Here is a 23,043-nt window from a genome sequence, read left to right as displayed (position 1 = left end):
CCCAATAACTGCCTTTGTATTTCCTTCCTGGCATCTGACCGCAGTCCTTACTTTGAATTTCGCTTCTGGCCGTTTGTCTTGACATCTTGCCTGTCCAACCAGATTTCTGTCTGCTGCCTGCCTCGACTGTCCATCTACATTTCTGCATCTGAACTTCGTACAGTTCCTGGTTGTTTGTTGGTTTTCGCATTCTTCTGACCCTCTGAGTTGCTCCCCAGCACAACATCTTCACCAACAACTCTTGGGAAATCAGGAGTAGTCCAGCATTTCAGTTGCACAGAAGTTCAGTATTTGGGAGAACACGTCAAAGAGTTCTTTGGAAGTGGTAAACAAAGGGCACAAATGAGCTCTATGGATGTACACATCATATATACCTACAATGAGGTTTGATGTTCTCTTCCAAAAAGTGGTTTCCTGTGGCAGTAACTTTAGGCACGCCAAGTGATTTGTGGCAGCAAAATTTGACAAATCTGACCTTTAGATTTTAAGACGGTATGCATAACCAGCAACTGTGTTGACAAGAAGCAGAGCTTGGTACTAGTCTTCACAGCCTTGTATGATCAGCTACTACTACCAGATGCATTCCTGATAAAGTGAGAAAACACATTATACAAGCATGTAAAGCTGCAGATCTTTGCATATACTCATCATTCCAGGTGTAGGAATCCATAGATTCTTTGCCAGTTGCTTGTGTGAAAGGACCCTGACTCCTGTATAATTTTACAATTACTCTTTTGAAGCATCAGTGGTCCTACAGGCAGTAATAGCTCACAAATTAGAGAAGGTAGCCATTCTTTTTAAGAGCATGCTTATAGAGTGTGCTGCCTTAAAAGTTATAATCATGCTTGCTTATTGTAATAATATGAATGAACCATGACTTCATTTTGTATACCCCCTGCATCTTTTGTGAAGTCTCTTATTGTGCACGTTCAAGTTTGGGTAGAAATGTGCAAGAATGCTTGCACAGCATCCCTCCCCTCCTTATGTGCTCACTGCGGTCAAGCCTGCTCTCAGAATGTATATCCTGTTTAGCCTTAGGCAATCAGCTAAGATATGTGACGAATGACCAGATGTCCCAACTCGTGATAGATATACATCAAGTAAACTTGTATAACCCAAGACACGTATGCATTAAACTAACCACTCCCCCCCCCCCCTATACTGAATATAAGCTACTTTCACGCTCAATAAACTCAGACATCTTTTGAACTCACATCCTGTTTCACACGTTTTATTGGGTGTCTCACGGTATGGGGGTCATGGTGGTCGTCGAAGTTAACCAGGGTGGTCGCCCAGAACCAGAATTCCTTTCACTTAAGTTTTCTTTGTTTTAGTCAAGTAATTAACTAACCAAATGCAATAACCTTCATGTAGATAAGAGGAGATGCGATACAAGATTGGAGGCAGATTATATTCATATTGATCATTTGGAGTTCTGTTCACGAGTTTTTTTTTTATCCATTGATGAGAAAAGGATGTTTAGTGTCAAGCTTTTTTTATTACCATTTTGATAGATTACTTCCATGATCTTATGTGGACAGGATATTCTCATATTAGCATGCCAAAATGTATTTCTTCAAATAGATAGGAATTTCCTTGATCCCTTGTCTCTGTAACCCAATCTGGCTTAATGCTGGAGATTCTGGACTTACACACAGATTCTGATATAGGTGACCACACCGCCATCACCCAGATTTGTGATCTGGTGCATTGTATATACATTGGAGTGATATCCTTCATTTCAAAACTCCTATGGACTTCATTGTTAAAAAGCTACCACTCAGACTTTTTTTTGACAACATTCCAAGACTGTTCCACTGCACTTGTCTGTGTCCATTGTTCCTGAGCACTTTAAGAGCAGCGATCTAGAGCAAATTCTGATTTATATCTGCAGCAATGGTAGAGATAGTTGCCAAAGAGCCCCTGTCCAAAACTATTTTTTTGGCCTCCATTCAATTACTGGACCAATAAAAATACTTATCCACTGCAAATCAGTTAGACAGAAGTCATATGTCTGCCCATGGTTTATAGACAAATTTAGCTAATGGAAAAAGACCGCCCTACCCTGAAGCTAGGTGTAGACAGCCTTCTTTATCAGCTCAATGCATATAAATGAACTACCTGCATTAGCATACAACAAAGCAAATTGAGATGACTTGCAAAGAAATAGCTCAGATTACCTCAGCTAGGGAACCATAGGGTTCTTTTATATGTGGTCAGAGGTTCCTTACGGTTCCTTCAGCAGCAGCAGACTAACTTCCCATCTGATGATGCCTGCACAGTTATGGGACCAACGTCAATATCACTCCCAACAGAACACCAATGTGCTGGGAGAAGGCAACCCTGCCCCCCCCCCCGCTGACCACCATTGTGCATGGGGATCACAATTTTACCTGTGTACACACACAGCACACTGCTAAGAAGACAGGTAAAAAACACACACACCTAAAATAAATAATGAAAACGATGATATTGCATAAAAATGGTGACACCAACAGGTGCAGCAAGAAGAAGAAATTAAAGGAAAAAAAAAAAAAAGTCCCTCATGGGAGAAAAAAAAAACAAAAAAAAAAAAAAAAAAACCACGTAGAATGAATTTGTAACAAACAAAGGGAACAATATTAAATATACCCCTTGATACTTTTCTAAGACTGACAAACTAGAAATAGCAAGAAAAACAAGATGAGCTCTCTAAAGACCAAAAATTGCATAGTGCGTGGATATCTTAAGGAATGCTCTATCTTAATATGACGTTAGAGGGACCAGTCTTTGGCAAGTGCCCTTAGGGAGGCGCAAGGTACCAAAATACCGTTTACAAATAGTTCCCTCCCCCAGCGATATCTAAAATCAAGCTCATCTTTATAGGAAGGAAAAAAAAAAAAGCATAGATAAACATTATGGCTTGCCAGCATTGTATAATCTGAATAAACATGGTCAAATTAAAATGGCTTCTTAGCATCTTGCCTACTGGGCACTTATACCCCCTTCCTAACCAGGTCAAATTTCAGCACTCTCACATTTTGAATGGCAATTACTCGGTCATGCAACACTGTACCCATATGAATTTGTTGTACTTTTTTTTTTTTTTTCTACGCACAAATAAAGCTTTCTTTTAGTGGCATTTAATCATCACTGGGTATGAAAATCTATATTAATATAAAAAAAATAAAAATAATCTATCCTTATCTTATCTATCTGCATTACCACTTGGATTAGAAACAAGTACTATGGTTACTTGGTCAGAGGGGGGCAGTAGAGTACAGCTGCTAATACAGTTGTTTATAGATGAGGACCTCGTGGGCGCAGGAAGAAAATCTGGTCATCTTGTGTCTGGGCTCCTGAGCACTATTGAGTATTTGAATCATTAAAAAATTATCTATCTTTATATCTCATTTTTAATAATTCAAATACTCAATAGTGCTCAGGAGCCCAGACACAAGATGACCAGATTTTATTCCTGCGCCCACGAGGTCCTCATCTGTAAACAACTGTACTCTACTGCCCCCTTCTGACCAAGTAACCATAACACTTGTTTTTAATCCAAGGGGTAATGTAGTAATTAGGAAAAAATAAATAAAAAATATATATATATATATATATATATATATATATATATATATATATATACACACATACATACACACACACATACACACACACACATATACACTTTTGTTTTCTTTTTTTAAATAGGCAGGTTCTATCGTATGGCACAGCAATAGTTTATTTCATATATACTGCTTTTTTTTTTTTTTTTTTTTTTGCTAGTTATTTCCTTTTGTATGACTTGCCATTCCTTTTTAGAATGTAAGCTCTCATGAGCAGGATCCTGATAATAGTGCTTTTGCTTTGACTTGCATTACAAGTGTACTGTCTCCCTGCACAAATAGTTAGTCCTATATAAATCCTAAATAATAATGGAAAAAAAAAATCTTCCCTAAAGAGGTTTGGGCTGGAGATGCTAGTTTGGGGCTCTGCAGCATTATACAACATAGAAGGAACCAATACAAATATCAGAACCCCCAATAAATATAGAAAAACTAAAATCATCCATCATGCAGCTCAGTGTAAAGCAATAGGTATCTTCGTAGACATATCATTGCATTTTGTTTCCAGAATGAACGCTTTATCGTATTGTATATAATGTGTGCAGGCCACAGCGGAATTCCCCTCCTCCCATCCTATCAGCAGGCCGATGATGACACGGAGAGCGAAGTTCTCAGGGTTCTCAGGCTGCAGCTGCACGAAGTTTAGAACAAAGAAAAGAGATACAAAGTATCCAACGATCGTGATAGAACCGCCAACATTCCACCCGTGCGCCCCTCTTCCCCCTCCCCAGGTGTACTCACACGTGTATTTGCCGCCTACAATTCCATGAATCGCTCCGGATCACACGGCCATTCACCGTACCACCATCCACCGCTCTGCCCAACATCTAAACGGTTCAATGCCTTGAAAAGAGCGGGGCGGCTCCTAGAAACGACCAGCCAACCAGATAACCCGGGGGCGTGGCCTATCGCGGACAGCGCTTTGAGATTCGGGCAAGTAGGACGTGGCGAACGCGGGAGGCTGGGCTTGCGTTGTGTACGTGGTTGCCATAGTGACACGACAGACGCCATGATTGTTAAAGGCAAAAGGTAAATTGTTCTTCTCAGTTAAAGTTGTCCTTGAGTACGATGCATAAATCATGAATATAGAGCGGGTTTCCCAAGCAGAATTATTTTGTCATTTTAATGGATTTCAATACTTTTTCCTTCTTTGACAAGATTTTGCTTCTGCTATACTTTAACACAAGGAGAAGTAGTTTTATTTTATCTTTGTGGCTGTGATATTAAAAACCAGAACCAAAAATGTAATATATTGCAGCTTACTGCTCATTAGATGTGTTGGCTGCATTCGTTTTCTTTATTCCTTCTGTTTTCACCTGGTGATCTGGCCAGTAACACGTCTCCTGTAATAGAGCGCCCCCACTCTGCATGGAGGAGCACAGAGGGCAGGGCAGACAACAGTATTGTCAGTCTGGAGGAGGGGGAGGGCGGTATTAGATGTACTAGCAGATTTAGATACACTAACAGACTAAAGCCAAATTCCAGCTAATACTTCATAAGCAGTTAACCACTTCAGCCCCAGAAGGATTAATTAATGACCAGGCCATTTTTTGCGATACGGCACTGCATCGCTTTAACTGACAATCGTGCGACGTTGTACCCAAACAAAATTGATGTCCTTTTTTCCCACAAATAGAGCTTTCTTTTGGTGGTATTTGATCACCTCTGTGGTTTGTATTTTTGCACTATAAACAAAAAAACATTGACAATTAAAAATAAAAAAAATTTACACTCTGCTATAATACATATACAAAAAAATATATATATAAATAAACAAATTTATCCATCAGTTTAGGCCGATATATATTCTTCTACATTTTTTTGCAAAAAAAAATTGCAATAGGCGTATATTGATTGGTTTGCACAAAAGTTATTGCATCTACAAACTACGGGATAGACTTAGGGACTTTTATTTATTTTTTTATTGTTTTTACTAGTAATGGCGCCAATCTGCGATTTTTTTTTTTTTTAACAAACAGTGGTGCTTTATTGAAAAAAGTAAGAAAGCAAAATACAGATTACAGATGTACATAGATCGACATGTTAGAGTATCTTTTTGCCATATGCAGTAAGTATTACATTGAATTTTAACTGTAAGAATGTATATAGTCCACCAATGTTCACAACCTAACAGGATTAGCGATTTCTAAGTGTATGGCACAGCACATAGTATAACAAGAATATTTGAGACATCAATTCTGTCGAGGTCAGACGACCCTCTACCCTTAGCGCCGGTTCACATTAGAAGCGGCACGACTTGCAGGTCGCCTCACCGAGGCGACCTGCACACGACTGCCGCGGCGACTTGCAAGACGACTTCTGTATAGAAGTCTATGCAAGTCGCCCCCAAAGTAGTACAGGAACCTTTCTTCTAAGTCGGAGCGACTTGCGTCGCTCCGATTAGAATGGTTCCATTGTACAGAACGGGAGGCGACTTGTCAGGCAGCTAGGTCGCCTGACAAGTCGCCCCCCGTGTGAACCGGCTCTAAATCATATATAATATATAATATGTGCTCAGGTCAAAGTCCAAGGAGCCCAGACCTTCTCAAACTTCCAATGGCAACCCCTATTAGAGTAAGTCATTTTGTAATCTGCGATTTTTAGCGGGACTGCGACATTCAAATCTGACCCCAAATGACACTTTGCGGGCACCAGTGACATTATTACATAGATCAGTGCTATGAAAATGCACTAATCAAGGATTAAAAGACACTGGCATGGAAGGGGTGAACACTAGGGGGCGATTAAGGGGTTAGGTGTCTTCCCTGGGTGTGTTCTAACTGTAGGGGGGATGGGCTTATTGGGACATGACAGAGATCAATGTTCCCGATCACTGGGAACAGAAGATCTGACATGTCGTTAGGCAGAATGGGCAATTGCCCTGTTTACATAGGCAGTTCCAACCTGCCGCAGTAAATGTATGTGAGCTGGTTGGCAAGTGGTTAAAGTAACTCATTTTTAAATTTGGAATAAAGGTTTTACATACATAAATAAAATCTGATCATTGTAAGCACCCATGTCAATGGTACATGGTTTTTATCAACCCTCAAACTGCTACATCTGCAGGACAGCCTTTTCTGTTGAAAACGAACAGGCTTACAGGCAGGATCAACAAGCCCGTACAGTGCAATGACAGGCTGTGAATTTGTGAATGTTTGAACAGCAAGCATGGTGATCATGGCTGAATGCATATACAGTGCATTCACCCCCGATTGCCGCAGGTAATCGCTGGCTATGAGCACAGCCATGAATAGCTGCGGCCGCTGACAGCCTGTCATTGCACTGAACAGACTTGGTCACAGCTCTCCACACACACAGTTGTCAATCCCAGCCACAGGGATCAGTAAATTCTAGCCATTGGGATTTGCAGGTTGGCTAAATTCTGCCTTAGAACAAATGTCAGGTTTTAGTTACTGTCTGTTTCTCCATTAGGTCACCATCATCCTGGTCACTGTTATCACCAAAAGTGAAAGAAAATCTCACATTTTTAAAGGTTAACAGAACAGGAAATCTTCCAATGGAGACACTAGTTCTGGTGACCACAAGGGATTTTTTCTCCCTTCCTGATGTGGCTATGGGTCAGGAAGGAAATCTTCCCAAGAGGAAACAGATGGGAAAAAAAGAGACAGTGGATTAACTCTCCCTTACTCCACCTAAAAAAAACAAAAAAAACAATTCCAATTTAACCACTTGACAACTGGGCACTTAAACCCCCTTCCTAACCAGACCAATTTTCAGCTTTCGGTGCTCTCACACTTTGAATGACAATTACTCAGTCATGCAACTTGGTACCCATATGAAATTTTTGTCCTTTTTTTCACACAAATAGAGCTTTCTTTTGGTAGTATTTAATCACCACTGGGTTTTTTATTTTTTGCGCTATAAATGAAAAAGACTGAAAATTTGGTTAAAAAAAATCTTTGTTTCTGTTAAAGTTTATTGCAGAGTATTGGCGAGTATTGGCAGAGCATTGGTGAGTATTGGCAGAGTATTGGCGAGTATTGACAGAGTATTGCAGAGTATTGCAGGGCATTGGCAGAGTATTGCAGGGCATTGGCAGAGTATTGCAGAGTATTGGCAGAGTATTGCACATTATTGCAGAGTATTGCGCATTATTGCAGAGTACTGCAGAGTATTTCACATTATTGCAGAGTACTGCAGAGCATTGCACATTATTGCAGAGTACTACAGAGCATTGCACATTATTGCAGAGTATTGCACAGTATGGGCACAGAGCAGCGCTGTGGGCACTACAGCTCCAGCCCACAGTGCTGCTAAAAAGATCTCTCCCTCTCTCCCCTCGCACTGTGCAGATCGGTACAGAGAGGGGAGGGAGGAACTGGCGCCATGTCATGACGCCGGTTTGTTTACAAGTGATCGCTCTGTCATTTGACGGAGCGATCACGTGGTAAACAGCCGCTACAAGCGGCCATTTACCGCGATCCGTGATGCGCCGGGTCTTCTGGACCCGGTGGTCACGGATGTTTGCAGGAGCGCGCGCGGGAGAGCAATATTTGGGGAGGACGTCCATGGACGTCCTCCCAGAATAAGCCGACCGCGTTGTAGCCATCTTTCGGCTATGGCCCGGTCAGCAAGTGGTAAAAATAGAACTATAGGCAATTTTTTTTTGTTTCATTCATTTTGGATAGAGCAAGGGAGGGTTATAAGCCCTGTCAGATTTTTTTTACATCATCTGTGTCCCATTGCAGAGATTTCCCCTCACTTCCTGTCCCATAGCTAAACAGGAAGTGAGAGGAAATCTCTGCAAATTAAGGGAATTCTTTGGGGACCTCCAGGTCACCGGAACTAGTTTCCACATTGGAAGATTTCCCCTCGATTAATTTCTTGGGGACGACCCAAAATTTGGGATTTTCTTTTACTTTCGCTTTCAATGATTATGGTAAACATGACAAACAGATAGAGGGAGAATCTCCCTAACGGGGGCAGACAGCAATAAAAAGAACAGGTGTTCTAATCCATCTCCACTCTATGCAAAAATAAAAAGAAAGCTTTGTCTTTAGTTATACTTTAAATCTTTGTGAACTGAGTCTTATAAAGGTTTTAAAGTAATGGTTTTTCTCCATGGTCAATATTTATAGGCTTTCCTATGTACTAATGTACTACTAATAGGCCTATCTGTTAAAACAGTTTGATTGCTAGTCGCTTGCCACACATTTTTTGTTTCTTTGCTGTAGGTATAAAAAAAACATTTGCTGCTCATGCAGCTGTCAAATTGTGTCTTCTTCTCTACATGTCTGCATTTCCAGTTTTAGGCTTGCACCATTCGGAGGGTCAGAGGTGAAAACCGACAGCAGCTGCCTTGTCAACCATGTTCAGATTGATGAGAAGTCTATGTTGGCAGCTGTCATATTTCTTGTCCTGACAGATTTCCTTTAGAGGAAACACATCTTTGGAGAATTAGAGTGGCTGCCATTATTGCTAGCTGTCAATGACTTAGAACAAGCTTTAAGGCTCCATTCACACTTGCGCGGCTTGTCATTCAACTTTGGACATCAAAGTCACATAACAAGTCGTTCCCCATGGTTTCTAATGATAACCAATTCATACAGTATCTCACAAAAGTGAGTACACCCCTCACATTTTTGCAAATATTTTATTACATCTTTTCATGTGACAACACTGAAGAAATGACACTTTGCTACAATGTAATGTAGTGTGTAGTAGTAATGTAATGTAAGGTAGTAGTGAGTGTAAAGCTTGTATAACAGTGTAAATTTACTGTCCTCTCAAAATAACTCAACACCCAGCCATTAATGTCTGAAACGCTCGCAACAAAAGTGAGTACACCCCTAAGTAAAAATGTCCAAATAGTGCCCAAAGTGTCAATATTTTGTGTGGCCACCATTATTTTCCAGCACTGCCTTAATCCTCTTGGGCATGGAGTTCACCAGAGCTTCACAGGCTGCCACTGGAGTCCTCTTACACTTCTCCATGACAACATCACGGAGCTGGTGGATGTTAGAGACCTTGAGCTCCTCCACCTTCCGTTTGAGGATGCCCCACAGATGCTCAATAGGGTTTAGGTCTGGAGACATGCTTTGGCCAGTCCATCACCTTTACCCTCAGCTTCTTTAGCAAGGCAGTGGTCATCTTGGAGGTGTGTTTGGGGTCGTTATGTTGGAATTCTGCCCTGCGGCCCAGTCTCCGAAGGGAGGGGATTATGCTCAGCTTCAGTATGTCACAGTACATGTTGGCATTCATGGTTCCCTCAATGAACTGTAGCTCCCCAGTGCCAGCAGCACTCATGCAGCCCCAGACCATGACACTCCCACCACCATGCTTGACTGTATTCAAGACACACTTGTCTTTGTACTCTCACCTGGTTGCCGCCACACACGCTTGTCACCATTTGATCCAAATAACTTTATCTTGGTCTCATCAGACCACAGGACATGGTTCCAGTAATCTATGTCCTTAGTCATCTTGTCACCATCTGATCCAAATAACTTTATCTTGGTCTCATCAGACCACAGGACATGGTTCCAGTAATCCATGTCCTTAGTCAGCTTGTCTTCAGTAAACTGTTTGCGGGCTTTCTTGTGCATCATCTTTAGAAGAGGCTTCCTTTTGGGACGACAGCCATGCACACCAATTTGATGCAGTGTGCGGCGTATGGCCTGAGCACTGACAGGCTGACCCCCCACCCCTTCAACCTCTGCAGCAATGCTGGTGGCACTCATATGTCTATTTCCCAAAGAGCCTCTAGATATAACGCTGAGCACGTGCACTCAACTTCTTTGGTCGACCATGGCGAGGCCTGTTCTGAGTGAAACCTGTACTGTTAAACCGCTGTATGGTCTTGGCTACCGTGCCGCAGCTCAGTTTCAGGGTCTTGGCAATCTTCTTATAGCCTAGGCCATCTTTATGTAGCTTAACAATTCTTTTTTTCAGATCCTCAGAGAGTTCTTTGCCATGAGGTGCCATGTTGAACTTCCAGTGACTAGTATGAGAGAGCGATAACACCAAATTTAACACACCTGCTCCCCATTCACATCTGAGACCTTGTAACACCAACGAGCCACATGACATCAGGGAGGGAAAATGGCTAATTGGGCCCAATTTGGACATTTTTACTTAAGGTTGTACTCACTTTTGTTGCCAGCGGTTTAGACATTAATGGCTGTGTGTTGAGTTATTTTGAGGGGACAGAAAATTTACACTGTTATACAATCTGTACACTCACTACTTTACATTGTAGCAAGGTGTTATTTCTTCGGTTTTGTCACATGAAAAGATATACTAAAATATTTACAAAAATGTGAGGGGTGTACTCACTTTTGTGAAATCCTGTATATGTGCGACTTAAAGTTGCAGCAACTTCAAAGTAGTTCATGCACTCCTTTGGTACGACTGTCTTGCAACTTGAGGACCATAGACTTCAATGTTAACCCTCAAAAGGTGTATAAAAGTCATACCTGAATGTTATACAATGCAACAGTTGTGTATCCAAGTTGCACCCATCCAAAGTTTCGTCAAAGTTACGTTAAAGTTTCATCAAAGTTGCACTCCAAAGTAGGCGCAACTTTGGAGTCATACAAGTGTGAATGGAGCCTAAGTTTCGGAAAGGCAAAGTTAGAATTCAAGATCCATGCACTTGTTGACGAAAAAATTTAAGTGTAACAGCATTTTCAAAAGGAGAGAATAGTGATGGCAATCTCAAAGTTACCCTCACAAAAAGTTGTCTTTAGAGTGAGCATATCGCTCATTAACCACTTGACCTTCCCCTTCTTAACAAAGCCATTTTTTGCGATACGGCACTGCGTTACCTTAACTGACAATTGCGCGGTCATGCGCCACTGTACACAAATTAAATCTATGTCCTTTTTTCCTGCAAACAGAGCTTTCTTTTGGTGGTATTTATGCGTTTTTTAAATTTTTTGCACTCTAAACAAAAAAAGACCGACAATTTTGAAAGAAAACCAAACAATAATTTTTACTTTCTGCTATAAAACATATCCAATAAAACATTTTTAAAAAATCTAATTTCTTCATAAATTTAGGCCAATATGTATTCTTCTACATATTTTTAGTAAAAAAAATCCCAAGCAGTGTATATTGATTGGTTTGCGCAAAAGTTATAGTGTCTACAAACTATGGTATATATACTGTAATTTTTATTTATTTTACTAGTAATGGCGGCAATCAGCGACTTATAGCAGGACACCAATCATGTGTGGGCCTCATCAGACTTTTTCTTTCGAAAATTCTGACGGACCTAGAAATAGAACATGTTTTACATTTTTCCGACGGAATCAGTTCCTATCGGGAAAACCGCTCGTCTGTATGCTGTTCCGACGGACCAAAAACTATGCATGCTCTGAAGCAAGTACGAGATGGCAGCTATTGGCTACTCGCTACTGAACTTCCTTTTTCTAGTCCCGTCGTACGTGTTGTAAGTCACCGCGTTTTAGACGGTTGGACTTTGGTGTGATCGTGTGTAGGCCAGGCAGTTTCAGCGGAACTCTGTCGGAAAAACCTTCAGAGTTTATTCCGACGGAAAAACCGGTCGTGTGTACGCGGCATAAGACCTGTTAGTTCCTTATGAAACTAACCAAATTCTTTAAAAAAAGATGGTTTACTGTTTAGCTTCTGGACTGAAACTACGGTATATCTGCTATTAGGTCATTTCACATATAATGTATTCTGTGTCCAGCCAATCTATTTGGTTGCATTTAATGTAAGGACCTTTCACATTCAGTCTATAGCCATCTGACATCTTTTCAGACGGATCAAGGCTGAACCACAATATAAGGCTATAAGTAGGCAGATGCAGATGGAGGTACGCCTGTTAACATCCACTTTCATCCAAGTCCATTTATGTCCGCAAAAAAATAAAACAGAAAAGGTTTGCATCTTTTTCTGTTTTTGTCCATTTTTAAGCAAGAAACATATTTTTTTGTTTATATTTTTAAACACCTATTTGACTATTTCGTTCAACAACTAAAAATTGGGCATGTACATGTGAAAAGTGAGAAATGGATGAAACATATACATGTGAAAAATGGATGAATACTGATTCAGAACAAACTGATGTATTTCTTTTTTTTTTTCAGTTTTTTTGATGGAACTGACAACACTCATGTTTAAGGACCCTATAGATCAGAACAAATGAAGGAGAAAACAATGAGGAGAGAGCGAGGGGGGGGTGTCTTATGGACACATTGAACAGGGCTCGGAGCGAGCATGCACCATTGCCCCCAGAGCAAGCGCCCTGCTATTGGGGGCACTGGCTAAAGAGGAGGATCCAGGAGCATGAAAAGAGTAGGATCAGCGCTGCTCTGTTTAAAACCACTGCACAGAGCAGGTAAGTATAACATGTTTATTATTTATAAACAAAAAATATGAACCTTTAATGTCCCTTTAAATAAAGCTCTGATTATCTTGACAAAGAGTCTTTCCTTCATCTTCATTCACACAGGCCATGCCATGCACATACCATGAGTGGGCCATTTTATCTTTTTGTGTCCCCAGCTGGCAGGTGTTGAATGCAGGCAGCCCATTCAAGTCGATTGGGATGCATCAGCTGCACAGCCGCTCATTCTGACCGGCATGTTGTTGAGTAGCCCTGAACACAGACAGGAAGTGGTTCCCTTTTCAGAGGCATTTAACGGGTGTTGAGGACTCACTGTCTGTTTTAACCCTGAAAATGCTGACTTACTGCGCTGCAAACACCGTAAACTGGCACAGTTGCAGGATGGTACCACCCATTGAATGCAGCATGCCCTTTAATTTTTGCAGTAGCATGTGCACAGCCTTGAGCAGCTGCAGGACCTTGTTTAGGTGGGCAGGCAGAGGACGGTAAACTGCTACTTAGTACCTGCTTCTACCGCACTCCAGCCGCCCGTGTCAACAAGTTCTTACAATCTTCCTGGCTGCTTTCATGCTTTGGATCTATCACTGGTATCAACTTTGCCCTGAGCTTCAACATGTGTTGTGTGTAACCAGTTCTGGTCACTAGTCCTCAGGAAGAATGTGCTGAAACCGGATAGAGTCCACAGAAGAGAACCTGAGTTACGAGGAATGACTGCAAACATTAAACCTTTTCTCCGTGGAGAAGAGATGCTTGGGAGGAGATATAATAGCAATATACAAATACCTCAATGGTGATTCTAGTATAGGGAAGAAACTATTACGTTTCAGGGAACTTAAGAAGACATGTGGCCATTTATTGAAATTGGAAGAGAAGCAGTTTATTCTTAAACTACGTAGAGGGTTCTTTACTGTCATAGCGGTAAGGATGTGGAACTCCCTTACATAAGCGGTGGTGTCAGCGGGGAGTGCAGATTGTTTAAAAAAACGATTAATGGGCATCTTAGCAAATGCAATAATCAGGGATATGGGAATTATTACTGACATAAGCAAGCATCCACAATCACAAATGTTGAACTGGAAGGGCTGGTGTCTTTATTCAACATTACCAACTTTGTAAACTTCAGACCACTTCTATTGGGGAGGAATGCCATTTATTCGCATTTGTGTGTAAACACTTTAGATATGTAAATAAAGTACTGGCTGTGTACAAAAGGTGTTTTTACACTTATTCTTATCAGTTTTTATCACTTCTTTTGTGGAGGAATGCCATTCTTTTACATTTGGGTGTTACTTTACATAACTAAAGAAAGTTCTAGCCTTGTAAAAAAAAAGGTACATTTACACCTATTCTTATCAGTGTATACACTGGTAAAACTTGTTATATGTATACATTTTGTCAGGCCAGCTTTCTCATGGGAAGGGAACCACATGGACATTGTTAAGTTAGTCCTTCAATGAAGAATATCAACGCCAATCAGCTTGCGTTATTTGTATATAGTTTATTCAGAATTTACGATGGCATCGGACCACAAGAAAGATGCAGTGTGGTGATTACATGTTCACAATATTCGCTTTTATACACATATTTTTGACTCACTCAACTATGGACACATATCAAAAGGGGATAGGACTTTCCTATTTAATCTTTCACAATCGTCTTTTTTTTTATAAAGGGTACAGTTTATTAATATTTCACAAAACATTGATAACATCATCCACAATGTACAAAGCACAAATCAGGATACAGGCATAAGGACATTCGATCATATAGTCACGCAACATCAAAGCATATACCAATTTGCATATATTAATAAATGTGTAAACGTAAACCTAAGTATTTTCTTAACTAGTCCAACCATTTTGTGTTGGAGCATATAAAATTGTAAGTAAAAGAACAAAACTAACAAAAACAGCAACAACAGACCTGTTATATATAGTACTTGTTTCCACACCGAGAACAAACATATAGAAACTATATCAACCTCCTACGTGTTTTTCCTTACTTCACCCATCTCCACTTACAGATATTCCATACCCTATCATGTCTTAAACAATAATATCATCAGTGACAGAAGTGATCCATCCTGCCCCAATTTTCTTAAATTTTTTTGGGACAACCCCTAGAGGCATATGGTAATTTAAACAATGGTAATGCGTTGTTAACCAGTTCCACCCAGAATTGAAAGGAAGGAGGGGAAAAATCTTTACATTTGAGCGCTAAGGGTTTTTTAGCATAAAAAAATATTATTCTTAGTAAGGTTTTTTAGAACTGGTAAGATCCTCCTCTTCAAAGTATTCTAAGAGACATCTAGCTGGGTACCAATTATTTGGAAGGGCCAACCTCTCCTCCAGAAACCTAAGGATTGCCTTCCAGAATTTCCCAACACCGGGACACTGACAAATTATATGAAAAAAGTCAACTGTTGCTGCACAACAGTGGTGGCGAATCTACTCTACCCATCTTATATAGACGTGCGGGGGGTAAAATATGTAGGTAGTTGAATTGTATTAATGTAGGTAGTTGAATTGTATTAATTTGTCTCTAGCTGAGATCACAGAGGACAGCATAGAGTTGACCACCTCTGACCATGATATCTCAGTTAGTGATGGAATGGAATATCAGATCTCCATTGACTCATAGCTATCTTCTCCATCCTAGTAGAGGAGGAGGTCAAGAGAAGGCGATAATATCCAGAAATAAGTTTTGAATGATCATCCTCAAACAAAACTTTCTCAAGTGTAGCAGGGGAAAGTAAAACTTCTGTCAATCCAAATTGTGTGGCCACTGCGTGCCGTAGCTGCAGGTAGCGGCAAAAAAAATGGTAGGGAATCTTATATTCTAACTGTAGATCTCTAAATGTTTTAAAGGACTGGTCAGAAAATTATTGATGAGCATATTTAAGTCCATAATTAGCCCATTCCTTCCTCAATCTTGTGTAGTTCTGGTAGTTGGGGATTATGCCAAAGAGGAGCATTGGGCAATTTGTTTAACGGGGCATCTTCTATTCTGTTATTACATATATGAAAAATTTAAATATAAAATGTTAATCAATGTCTCATAGGAGTGTACCATGGGCGGCTTGTGTAGAAGATATCATTTTAAATATGTTGATTTGAACTAGAAGATTGAGAGTCAGCTTGGACCAAGTCTGGAGATTATTTCTAAATCGTGTTATTCAAGGGGAGAGAATATTAGAGATATAAGTATTTAGTTGGAGTTGAATCTCAGTTCCTAGAATTCTGAATTTAGGAACCACTTGTAATTGGACAACCGGAGGCATCCTAGGAGTGAACGTAGGATCAAAGGGGAAGACAGTCGACTTATTCCAATTATCTTGAACCCAGAACTGACACCAAACTGTGAGATTATATTCAATGCTGTTATTAAGGACCCTTCCGCATCTGCCAGATATAATAGCATATCATCAGCATATAAAGAGGTCTTTTCCTCCAAAGTATTTATCCAACAACCCCTGACAGCCCCATCTGCCCTTAATACAGCAGCCAATGGTTCTATAGCAAGGGCAAACAGCAGGGGCGACAGCAGGCACCCCTGCCGAGTGCCCTGACTTATTTCAAAAGCATCAGTAATAATATTATTTACTCGTAAACGAGCCACAGGATTTAAATATAACAATTTTACCCATGAAACCAAATTGGGTCCGAAACCCAACCGCACAAGGACTGCCAGTAAATAAGGCCACTCAATAGATTCGAAAGCCTTATGTGTGTCCAATGATACCACAATTCTAGTGTATGGGCTAGGCCCCTCAGACTGCAAGATCTTAAACAACCAGCGTAAATTTATAGCTGTTGATCGCATTGGTCTGAATTAATAATAGAAGTTATCACCTTATGATCTCCATGGATTTATGTCTTAATTATTTACCCTTAAAACATGCTATCGTTTATGACTGCTTGTTTATGGTTTATGTCGTCAGAGCCATTTTGCACTCTTTTGTATTACATTATAATGTTTAACTGTAATTTTGAAAATTGACTAAACAGATCGAAACAGAAGTTATCACCTTATTCGGTCTTTTGGCAAGAAGCTTAGCCAATATTTTGGCGTTCACAATTAACGATATTGGGGTGATAGGATTCACAGAATTTGTGGTCCTTGTGTGGTTTGGGGATCAAACCAATTAATGCTTCTCTGAGAGACTCAGGGAGCATACCATTATCAAAAGCATCATGATATATGTCCAATAGTTTTTGTGCAAGAAACACCTTTTATGTACAATACCATTCTATCGAATACCCATCATTTTGTTAGGGTGAAGGGAGTGCATTGCTGCTTCTATTTCAGGCACAGAGATTGGAAGGTCTAACTGTGCTGCCGCCTCCTGGGACAACACAGATCACAGATCATCAGAGATACCAAAGGCATTTGTATTACTGCCTTGAAGTAAGAGTCTTTATTTTTATAAAATTATTATTATTATTATTATTATACAGGATTTATATAGCGCCAACAGTTTGCGCAGCGCTTAACAAATTGAAGGCAGACCATACATTTACATTACAATTTGGTACAAGAGGAATCAGAGGGCCCTGCTCATTAGAGCTTACAATCTAAAAAGGTAATGGCTGTGTGGGATGAGCTGATGGAGAAAGTAAAACAGTGTATTAGTTAAAAGCAGGATAGGCTTCTTTAAAGAGAAGGGTTTTCAGGGATCGTCTAAAGATGGATAAATTAGGGGACAGTTGGACAAATTGGGGTAGAGAGTTCCAAAGGATGGGAAAAGCTCTAGAGTAATCCTGGAGGCAAGCATGGGAGGAAGTGACAAGGGAGCTAGAGAGCAGGAGATCTTAGAAGGACCAAAGAGAGCGGCTTGGTTGGTAATTTGAGACTAGGTTAGTGATGTAGCTGGGGGCAGAATTATGGATGGCTTTGTAAATTATTGATAGTACTTTGAATTTTATTTGTTGGGTGAGTGAAAGCCAGTGGAGGGATTGGCAGAGGGGGGTGGAGGACACTGAATGGTTGGTAAGGTGGATGAGTCTTGCAGCGGCATTCATTATGGACTGAAGGGGGGAAAGTATATGTAAAGGTAATCCAATGAAGTGGGAGTTGCAGTAGTCGAGGTGAGAGATAACCAGGTAGTGAATTAGAAGCTTGGAGGTGTCATTAGTTAAAAAAAGGGCATGTTCTAGAAATGTTGTGGCGGCTAAGGCGGCATGATTTGGACAGGGATTGGATTTGGGCCTGAAAGGACAGTTAAGAGTCTAAGGTTACCCCTAGCACCCTGGCATGTGGGAACGGACTGATAGATGTGCCATTGATCTTGACAGAGAAGTCAGGGGAAGGGGCGCGTGGGGGAGGAAATATTAAGAGCTTGGTTTTAGATAGATTCAGTTTGAGGAAGTGGTGTGACATCCAGGCTGATATGTCTGTTAGTAAATCAGTGATGCGTGAGGAAACTGATGGGGTGAGCTGAGGGGCAGATAGATTGATTTGGGCGTCATTGGCATATAAATGGTAGTGGAAGCCATGGGAGGCTATCAGCTGATCCAGGGAAGACATGTAGATTGAGAATAGTAGAGATCCAAGCACAGAACCTTGGGGGACCCCAATGGTAAGAGGAGTTGGAGAGGAGGAAGTGGAGTTGTAAGTGATACTGAAGGTGCGTGAGATAGGTAAGATTCGAACCAACAGATAGTGCAGCCATGGAGACCAAGCAAATTGAGTTTTTTGCAGAGGAGGGGGTGGTCAACTGTATCAAAGGCAATGGAAAGGTCCAAGAGTAAGGGTACGGAATAATGACAGTATGTTTTGGTTGTTAGTAAGTTGTTTGTGAGTTTTAGGAGGGCAGTTTCTGTGGAGTGCTGTGGGCGAAATCCAGACTGAAGGGGATCAAAAAGGTTATTCTCAATGTGGTGGACACTCAGACAGTTGTAGACTAAACGTTCAAGGAGTTTGGAGGCAAAAGGGAGTAATGAGATGGATATAAAAACAAAAGAAGGGGTGCACCAGCCTTGTGCATTATCCTTTGGATATATTTATTTAAACATGTTAAAAAGAAAACTCCTCACAAACAATGGTGTAAATTCTCGCAATATGAATAGCCATCAAGTAGCAGCGTTCAGTCAGAGATTAACAGAACTCTCCAAGGGTCACAGACGAACTCACGGAAATAACTGCCAGCTGACGCGTTTCAAAAGGAACATCCCTTCTTCCTCAGAGCTCAGCAGTGGGCACTCCTTCAGCAATTCCCATATATATATATATATATATATATATATATATATATATATATATATATATATGGCAATTGCTGAAAGAGTGCCCACTGCTGAGCTCTGAGGAAGAAGGGATGGTCCCTTTGAAACGCGTCAGCTGGCAGTTATTACCGTGAGTTCCTCTGTGACCCTTTGAGAGTTCTGTTCATCTCTGACTGAACGCTGCTACTTGATGGCTATTCATATTGCGAGAATTTACACCATTGTTTGTGAGTAGTTTTCTTTTTAACATGTTTAAATAAATATATCCAAAGGATAATGCACAAGGCTGGTGCGCCCCTTCTTTTGTTTTTATATCTTTGACTATTAGGGTCCCCCATCCTTGAGGGCAGCAAGGCCTGTGTCATTATACAGTCTGCTTGGTAATCCACTTGTGCGCAGGAGAGTTTTTTTCTCTGGAGCAATGAGATGGGTCTTAGGCTGTTAGGATTAGTGGGGTCCAGTATGGCCTTTTTTGGTATGGGGTGACTAGCGCATGTTTTAGAGGGTTTGGGAAGATGCCAGTAGAGAGGGAGAGGTTGAAGATATGAGTTAAAGAGTGTAGGATAGAGCCAGAGGGTGACTAGTATTTGAGAAGAAACAGGGTCCAGGGGCAGGAGAATAGGTGGGCGTTAGAAAAAAGTTTAGGGACTTCCTCTATAGTAGCTGGGTTAAAAGAGGGAAGTATTGATTGTGCAGGACAACAAGGAATGTAAAGTGAGGGAGATATCTGTAAAGTGGAGATCTCAAGACGACTTGACTCAACCTTTTTTTTTAAGTGATTAGCAATCTCCTGGGGAGTGAGCGTATATACTCGAGTATAAGCCGAGATTTTCAGCTCATTTTTTTTGTGCTGAAAGTGCCCCCCTCGGCTTATACTCGAGTCACTCGTGAAATGCAGCAGCTACTGTAAGTGAAAAAGAGGGTCAACAATGCCCATCTGCAGCTGCATGCCTCACTGTGTCCATTACATACCCCCCCTGTGTCCATTGCATGCTTTCCCTGTGTCCATTGCATGCTTTCCCTGTGTCCATTGCAGCCTCCCTGTGTCCATTACATTGCAGCCTCCCTTTGTCCATTACATGCATCCCTGTGTCCATTGCAGCCTCCCTGTGTCCATTGCAGCCTCCCTGTGTGCATTACATGCATCCCTGTGTCCATTGGAGCCTCCCTGTGACGATCTGCCTACCTGATCAGCCCGTGTCATGCAGTCAGACGCGGATATCCAGTGTACAAAAGCCACGCCTCCTCCCCGTCCTCGTCCGAGATAGGCGGAACATTCAGTTTCCCAGCAGTCAGTGTTTAATGTTCTGCCTATCACGGACATCCTCTTGTCCTCGTCCTCAGGACCTTAAAAAGGTCAACATCTGGTAAGCGGACATCCACTTACAGAGCACTTAGGGTGTGTTACACAGCTGGTGAAGGTCGTCTATTCACACAGAGGAAGATTCATCTATATTAATTTTATTAATTTTGTGTATTTTGCTACTGCGGAAGATTAATGCATATTGATTTGCACCATTTTCAATTGCATGTGGACTTTATTTTAGCATATTTTCTATTCACATTTTTTCATCATTAGAATTTTCATACTGTTTTTCACAAAGATAACATTTTGTTATATATGCAGAGATTGGATGGTTGTCATTCTCTTGTAATATGCAAGTTTGATACATATATTTCATCTTCTATTTTTTTTGTGTATGGTACACTGTAGTGTTCACATTCAGTTTGTTTGTGCATAATTATCTAGATGCTATTTAGCCCACTGTCTATATAGTTTTAACGCTCCCTATCACATATACTCTTCCACTTGCACTAGAATTCCTATCTAGTTCGGGGGTTAGCAGCTTACAACTTTTATTTAGTCACATATACCCATTTTTTTTTGGCGCGAGGTTACACTTATTTCTATCACAGGAGAAGGGGAGGCTGGTTCTAGGCAGAAGAGGAATAGACATGAGATTGTGTGGATTGCAGCTGCTATCAGAGGATAGAGGGATAGGGGGTGCCGGGTATACTGGCCGAAGGTAAATGATGGCGGTCCAGGATTTGAGGAAATATCTCCAGAAGTTAGGAGAAGCAGAAGGGTGAGAGAGGTGATATGGGAGTGTGACTTATGTGGGGGGACATGTCCCAGTGTCTTGGAGGTTTTATTGGTATATGGGTTCATAATTAGCAGGAGCTGATGCATGCAGTAATAAGGTGAAGACAGGAGTGAGGGTGATATATATAAGCTGTGGAGTGGAGAAGATGGGTAAAGGAGAGAGAATTCAGGGAGAGAGGATGCAACTGTGAGAAGGAAAAGTAGGGAGTGCATGATACAGAGTGGTGAGATTGAGAGGCAACCTGGATGAGAGATGAAAAAGTTATATGGGGATTGGGAATTGGGTCACCTGTAGTGTTCTGCAGTAGTCTATTGTGGATTTTTGCTTTGTGCATTCGCTGAAGTGCTGAGCCGAAGTGTAATACTTAATCCGATATTAATACTTTATCCACAATAAAATATATTTTCTCTGAATGCTACACTATGGGAGGTCATTGTGTTTCGCCCTAACATACGGACACACGTGGCAAATGGCATCTTAAGGGGACCATTACCCCACAAAAAAGGGAACCCCAGGACTCAACCAGGACTGAACGCACATTGATGGAGACTGATTCATAGTGATCAAAAAGGTGTTTTTGATTACTCACTAAGGTGAGTGCACTGGGAGCAACAAGGTGTAACAAGGTGTAACAAGGAATGAGAAGCACACCATTTATTCACAATTTTTTCACACAAGAATGGGAATGTGAACAAGCCCTTCCAATCTTCCTGGCTTTTTTCATGCTTTTGGATTTATCAATGGTATCACCTTTGCACTGAGCTTCACCTTGTATTGTGTAAACTTGAGACCACTTTTGTTGCAGAGGAATGCCATTCATTCACATTTGTGTGTGAACACTTTACATATGTAAAGAAAGGACTGGCTATACACAAAAGGTATATTCACCCCTATTCTTAAGGGTATGTAAACCGGCTAAAACTGGATGTATATATTTTCAGGCCAGTATTCTCATGGGAAAGGAACCACATGGACATCCTGTAGCACAAGCATTCCCCATAGTTAAAAAATTGAATATGGGAAATGGATTTGAGAATTGCCAATAAAACAGCGGTACCTAAGCACAGAATACCGATATAGGGGGGGTCTCCACAATTGCTAACATATATATATATATATATATATATATATATATATATATATTAGCAATTATGGAGACCCCCCGCATATCGGCATTCTGTGTTTAGGTACCGCTGTTTTATTGGCAATTCTCAAATCCGTTTCCCATTTCAACTTTTTAACTATGGGGAATGCTTGTGCTACAAGATGTCCATGTGGTTCCTTTCCCATGAGAATTCTGGCCTGAAAATATATACATCCAGTTTTAACCGGTTTACATACCCATAAGAATAGGGCTGAATATACCTTTTGTGTGTACCTAGTTATGGCTATTGCAAAATGTTTATTCATATATATGGGGGGGGGGGGGGGGGTGAGGGGGAGATTTGTGGATATAATGTATGCACACTAGTATGTATAATGTTTTTTCATTTTCTATATAAATAAACATTTTGTGGCAGCCATACGTAGGTGCCATTTCCTGTTTTTGTTACATATGGATGATGCCCCATAATTCACACAGAACACACCTTTAAAGGATACCTAAACACAAGAACAAATAAGTAAACTATTTACTGGACCTTAGATGTAATGACAGAATTAATTTTCTTTTTCCTTGCTTTCTTTCCTTGGTGATCATGCCAGTAACAAACTTCCAGTTATAGGGTGACAACTGTTCTATGGCCAGCTCAAATCACTTAAACATGTTATGG

At 40.8% G+C, this 23,043-nt stretch overlaps 1 protein-coding gene across 2 annotated transcripts in view; it reads right to left on the bottom strand.

Moving 5' to 3' along the window:
- Positions 1-23,043, bottom strand: part of RESF1 (retroelement silencing factor 1) — a 111,987-nt gene that overhangs the window by 26,096 nt on the left and 62,848 nt on the right. The window contains exon 1 of one of the 2 annotated variants that reach the window (XM_073621866.1): positions 4,350-4,469. The exons of the other annotated variant lie outside the window; for it this stretch is intronic. The gene's annotated coding sequence lies outside the window, so the exon portion shown is untranslated. Of the gene's footprint in view, positions 1-4,349; positions 4,470-23,043 lie in introns of those variants that run through there. 2 annotated transcript variants of the gene reach the window in all.

Source organism: Aquarana catesbeiana, linkage group LG03 (genome assembly GCF_042186555.1).
Source record: "Aquarana catesbeiana isolate 2022-GZ linkage group LG03, ASM4218655v1, whole genome shotgun sequence".
Lineage (NCBI taxonomy): Eukaryota > Metazoa > Chordata > Amphibia > Anura > Ranidae > Aquarana > Aquarana catesbeiana.
The sequence above is the reverse complement of the archived record's forward strand: the minus strand, read 5'-3'. Positions and strand labels throughout refer to the sequence as shown.